This window comes from Carcharhinus amblyrhynchos, chromosome 13, assembly GCF_965287045.1.
Source record: "Carcharhinus amblyrhynchos chromosome 13, sCarAmb.v2.hapA, whole genome shotgun sequence".
In the NCBI taxonomy this organism is placed as follows: Eukaryota; Metazoa; Chordata; class Chondrichthyes; order Carcharhiniformes; family Carcharhinidae; genus Carcharhinus; species Carcharhinus amblyrhynchos.
Window position 1 is genome coordinate 14831193 of NC_137336.1, and position 6000 is coordinate 14837192.

Here is a 6000-nt window from a genome sequence, read left to right on the forward strand (position 1 = left end):
GTAAATTGTCTGCAGTAACTCCCCCCGCCCTTCAAGGTCACCAATTGAGAATGGCTGCGTGCACGGTGTATTGTCCTTGGCTGACACAGGTGAAGCAACACCCCATTATTGAATTCAGGTGATAAGGGGCAAACTTCATGAATCAACTGTCTTTCCTCACCATCAATTTTATTTGTTCATCAGTGGATGAGAGAAATGCCCAAAAATGTTGAAAACATCTTGCGCTCTTTAGACTCTTACTCATTGAACTAGATCAATAATAAGTATCTTTGCATTTTTGAATTACAGTGCAATTTTCTACATTAGAACAGCAATTTATAAGGAATGGTGATAATTTAGTAAAGTGCAATACTAACTCAGATTTAACAAAGCTTGAACTGCCTAAGTGGTTTAAAGGGTTGGCCATGACTCTCTAGCGCTTCTGTCTGTGAGGCAGAAAGTTGTGGGTTCCAGTCCCAGTCAAGGACATGAGTGCAAAAATGAAAGATGTAGGATTAGGACAATGTAGTATTGCTGAAAGTGCTGTTTCAAGATGAGACTTTAAAGCATAGCCCCATACTCCTGTTCAGGTGGATGTAAAGGAAAGAAAAACTGGAGTTATCCCTGGTGTCCTGGCAATATTTATCCCTCAACTTTGCAGTATCTGATCATGATCATCTTGTTTCGGGAGCTTGCCATATGCTGATTGATTGCTGAGTTTCTTGCATTGCAACAGTGACTTCATTGACTGTATGTGACCTGTGGTTGTGAAAGGTGCTATCTAAATGCATCTTTTTAGCTGCTCCGTGAAAGGGAGGCAACAGTCAGGTAAATTTTGATGCAATGTTGTGGTCATGCTTTTACATGACATGACTTATATTGTTCATTAACTCAGTCCTTTGTCTAGCCTTTTCCTGGGGGGGGGGGGGGGGGGGGGGGCGGGGGGGTCACAGGACTCACAGGACTGCTGGTTGCAAAAAGGTACCTTTTTCATGGCGAAGTGAGATCATCCCTATAAACATATGATGGGGCAAGTGCCAGTCAGATTGGTTTTTGTACAAAGGTGCCAAACACTATGGAACCCTTTGCTGATAGACCAGAAGTCTGTAATATAACCAAGCACAATTAGACTGCTTTGTCATCTCTTCCTCCAAGCAGGTAAGAAATGACCAAATTTGATTGTAACCAAACTAAGAAAGTTTTCTTGTTTGGGTTCCCAAAGGCCCACTTTAGGCTATAAGCTAACAACAAAACTTGAGCTCCCTCGAATCTAGTCCAACCTAGGAACCCTGCTGTCTAAACCCAAAATTTCACTGTTGCATTCAACTGTTGACAACCCTAAGACGATGTGTTCTTCTCCTGTATTTTTGCATCCAATGACTTCACAAATCACGTGAATATTCTGTTTCCAAATAAGAAAAAGTGAATCATTTTGCTCTAAGTGCTATCAAGTGAATTGAGTCCCCATTTCCCATGGGAAAGGACATGTCTGCAAAATAAATTCAGCATTTCTATAACCTGGGCAGTAAGAGATGAATATTGCATGTCTGCGATCTTAGCACCTGTAACTAGGTACAATTATAAACTCCCCACTGTGTTTAAAGAAGATAGTTTTGGCAACATAAACATGGGGGCCACTGTTTAGGTCCAGATGATAAAGGATCAATTGTAATGGAGTCTAAAATGGGAAAATCTAATGGGGATTGGTTATGGGTTAGTTGAGAATGTGTTTTTTTTGGTCCTCTTGATTGTTTAACATAGTGAACTTGGAACTTTTACTTTGGGGTTGCAGTTGGCAATCTTTTTGGTGTAAAATGGGTTTAATTGCTACCAATTTCTGTGCTGAGATCCTGCCCCTAATCTATGCTGGCTTCATGGTCTCTGCCACATCGTTCCTCAATGTTTATAACCTGTACTAGACATCTACCTGAAATTGGTATTGGATTAATTTAATTTTTTTTCTTAATTCATTGGGGGGGTGTGCACCACTGGCAAAGAAGACATATCCAGTTGTTTCATATCCTTCTGCAAAATGCATGAAAAAACTAAGTGCATGACCTATCAGGCAAACTCAGATTCATTTTTCCAGTTCCACTTGAAGGGTGAATAAAATTGATCACGGAGCAAAGCCAGTGCTGTGGTCAACCCTGTCAGTTTGCATGTGTGTCCAACAACAATGCTTTTGAAAGTCTGTACAATGTAATATGACATCATGCAGACTTATAGATCTAAGGCAGCCAAGTAACTGTTACCATAACATTTCAAACTATCAGCACTTGGTGACATTTCAGTGAGGTTTTGCTTGCTAACCTCTGTCTAAATGCCACAAAGTACTTTCTCCCCATTTCCTCAAATCTATATCATTTAATGATATATAGTAATACGCTGCTGTAACACACAAGCAATTTAATAAATGACCCATTGAATTGTTCAAAATCAATGGTTCAACACTTGATTTGTACGAAGCCAGTGGGAGCAGAATTAGAGGACCCTATAACAGGCTTCAGTGCCCCTACATTGAAAACAGGATAAATGGTTCTGCTGACTGTATGAATGATCCCAGGTGGGTAGTGCGTGCAAATGGATTATAAGTGAGAAGCAGGCTTGGGCTCAATCTTGGTGACTTCCAGGACTGAATGGCTTGAAGTTGGTCACTGCCAATGCAAGGACCATACCATCTGGTCAACATCTGGCAGTGCCCAAGGAGCTGAGGCTCAGCATAAATTACTGCCCTTGCAGAAGAGAGGAGAAAAGAGAAGATACTACAAGAACACAAACTATTTTTGATTGGTGTAAGTTTTGCAAAGCCATTTTAAAGCCAAAATTCTACACAAAAAAATTCAACAATGTAGAGTATGTAGGGTGATGATTTATAGTGCAGGATGCAACCCTCAGAAGACTCTGTCAACTCGGATGTAGAAACTGCTGAGACAGTAAGCTGTTAACTCTGTCTCTCCTTTTGAGACTTGCAGCTGTCACATTGGAACATGCGTATATGCGTGTATTTTTATAGCTGTCAAGGAAGTTCACATCTCTCAGGATTATTTATGTTAATTTCCTCTTGAACAGGAATAAACTGCATAAAGCAAGAACATCCCAGATTACGTAAAACACATCCAGGGTACACATTGATGCAGGATGTATAGGATATCCCAGTGATGACTCACCTCCATGTCAGCCTCAGTGGAAGAACAATGAAGTTCCATCAGCATTGCTGCAGCAATCTATTTATTATATAGCGGATATTTTAAGCCCCCTTATCAAAGTGAAGCAGGTCCACTGTTCCCCAAACTGAGGAGGGCTGGAAGAAATGGATACATCATGCAAAATGAAGGAAAGATCTAATTAGTGTGGTATATAAATCTTCAATGTGCCAAGTTAGGTTTTATTATGGACTGAGTTAGCTGACTTTAGTAAACCCACAAGCTTTCAGAACCGCTGTTCCTTCGTCAGGTCCAGAATCTTCCACACACCTAACGAAGGAACAGTGTTTCCGAAAGCTTGTGGGTTTACTATCAAATAAACTGGTTGGACTTTAACCTGGTGTTGTGAGACTTCTTACTGTGTTTAACCCCAGTCCAACGCTGGCATCTCCACATCATAGCTGACTTTAGCCAGGGCAAGAGTAAACGTGTGCATTATTTGTTTGTTTATTTATTTTTATTTATTAGTCACAAGTAATTAACACTGCAATGAAGTTACTGTATTGCCACAGTCCGGCCCCTGTTCGGGTCAATGCACCTAACCAGCATGTATTTCTGAATGTGGGAGGAAATTGGAGCACCCAGAGGAAACCCACACAGACAGGGGGAGAACGTGCAAACTCCACACAGACAGTGACCTGAGCCAGGAGGTGAACCCGGCTCCCTGGCGCTGCGAGCAGCAGTGCTAATCATTGTGCCACCCTGTGCTAGGTCAACATTTATTGCTCATCTCTAATTGCCTTGGAGAAGATTGCCTCATTGATTGTGGTCTTAAATGAGCTTAAAAGAGAGATCAGCAACAGACCTATAGGGCAAAATTTTCCTTTTTTTTAACTAAGTGTCAACTCAAGTGGGAAAGTTGGTGTGTAGCCAGCCAGCTCCACTGACGACTTTTCCCACCAAATTGTTCGAGATGCAAGTCCCATGGGTCCCATGTCATTGCGCTGGCGAAGCTCTCCACACCACCACCCCCCCCTCCCACCTCCACAACAACCTCAGCTTTCAGGTAATCAGGGTGTCCCTATCTAAATAAAATAAAAATAAGAAAATGGTATTGTCTGGCCAACGGCAGTGCCTGGGCACTGCCAGGGAACTGCTTGGGCATTAATCTTTTCCCCCCGGGGCTGTACATACCTGTGCACAACCTCCTGCCCCCTTTCGTCAGGTCTCTGTTTGTCAAAAGATGTGAAAGTGAGTGTCATTAGTACACTCCATGTTTGCAATTGACATCACCAAGAAGCAGCACGTGGAAAAGTAAGTGTTCAAAAAGTAACTATTGCAGTATTCCAAAGATGATAACTATGGGCTATGAAGAAAGACCATTGGTAGGGCTCTGGTCGTGACTGGCTGCTATGAATGTGACTTAGACAAAAAAAGCCACAATTGAGTTGGGCAACGAAGGAGAGACATTAGAGGAGACAGCAGAGAGATTGAGGAGGAAGCATGCATCATGGTCACAGTCACAAACACTGTCAAGGTGGCTTTAGTTTGTGCTGTTTCAGTCCTCTTTGAATTTGTAAATCTAACTGGAATGAGGACTTGTGGGATAGATGGGAGTCGATCTGTGAGACAACAGTGTGGTGAAGGACTTAGGAGAGTAACCAAGAAATAAAACTGTTTATTTAGCATATACAACCAACTCAAAACCAGAAAGAAAGTAAAACCCATTAGGCAAAACAAGGTGACAGAGGGTGCAGATGGAGAAAGTAAGGGTAAAATTATTTCACAATGCTTTTTTAAAGCCTGGAAAAAAAGGCCAATCTTGAGGCATTGCTGTTGAAGCTCATTGTGACATTTTGCTTTTTATGCAATATGCACCGGATATCTTCGACCTCGCCCATGGCAGGGATTTTCCAGAATCACACATCGGCATAGAAGGCCACTTAGCCTATTGTGCTTGTGCAAGATCATTGAAAGCGTTATCCAATTAGATCCATATAAATTTCTTTTAAAGTATTTTTTGAATTTCCTCTTTCAATGTAACGACTGAATATAAACCTTTCAGACAATGCATTCCAAATCATGACAACTTGCTGCAGCTAAAAACAAACATTTGTCCTCTTCATTTCATTTTAAATTTTCTTTTCATGATTTAGTATCTGGTAGTCATGGGCCACTGAAGTTGTTGAAAATCTAAAGTGTGTATGGCCCAAAATGATGGATTTCAATCAATTGGATTGTTGGAGGAAAATCCAGATTCAAGCTGGAATTCCAAGGTCTCGCATGCCCCGCTACTCATGCCAGGGAGAACGGAGAATTTGGCATTCAGACAACTCTCCATTTACTGATTAACCATAAATCAACTAGAGCAAAGTTTGAGCTGTTTATAGCCATCAACTGAACCTTGAGACTGGATAATCCTAGCCACAGGCAAGGTTGGAGAATGCTAGCCTCAATAATTTTGAAGGTGTGATTGGACTTTGATTTACAAGGCAAAGAAAATTCAGGCAAGGAGTAAAGCTTGCTGCTGATTTGCTATCTCTGTGTTACCATCGCAAACCAATTACATCCTTTTCAACAAAGCGAGATGGGCAGAGAGACTGTCTCAGGCCTCTTCAGCATTTAACAGGAAGTGCAACATCAAGGTTATAACGGGGTCAGCTGACAGGGACAGACTATTTCATCAAGAAATCACACATTTCACAGATGTAAAACATGTACGTGAATATCTGTAACATATTTTTATAATATAAATTGTTTCATTTATGGGATGGTTTTTACCCATTTGTGCCAAAATCAGTTGGCATCAGACACTGTGTGTCATTTATGGCTGAACCCTAAAAGATGAACAATTTTAATGTCATTATGATAGTTTATT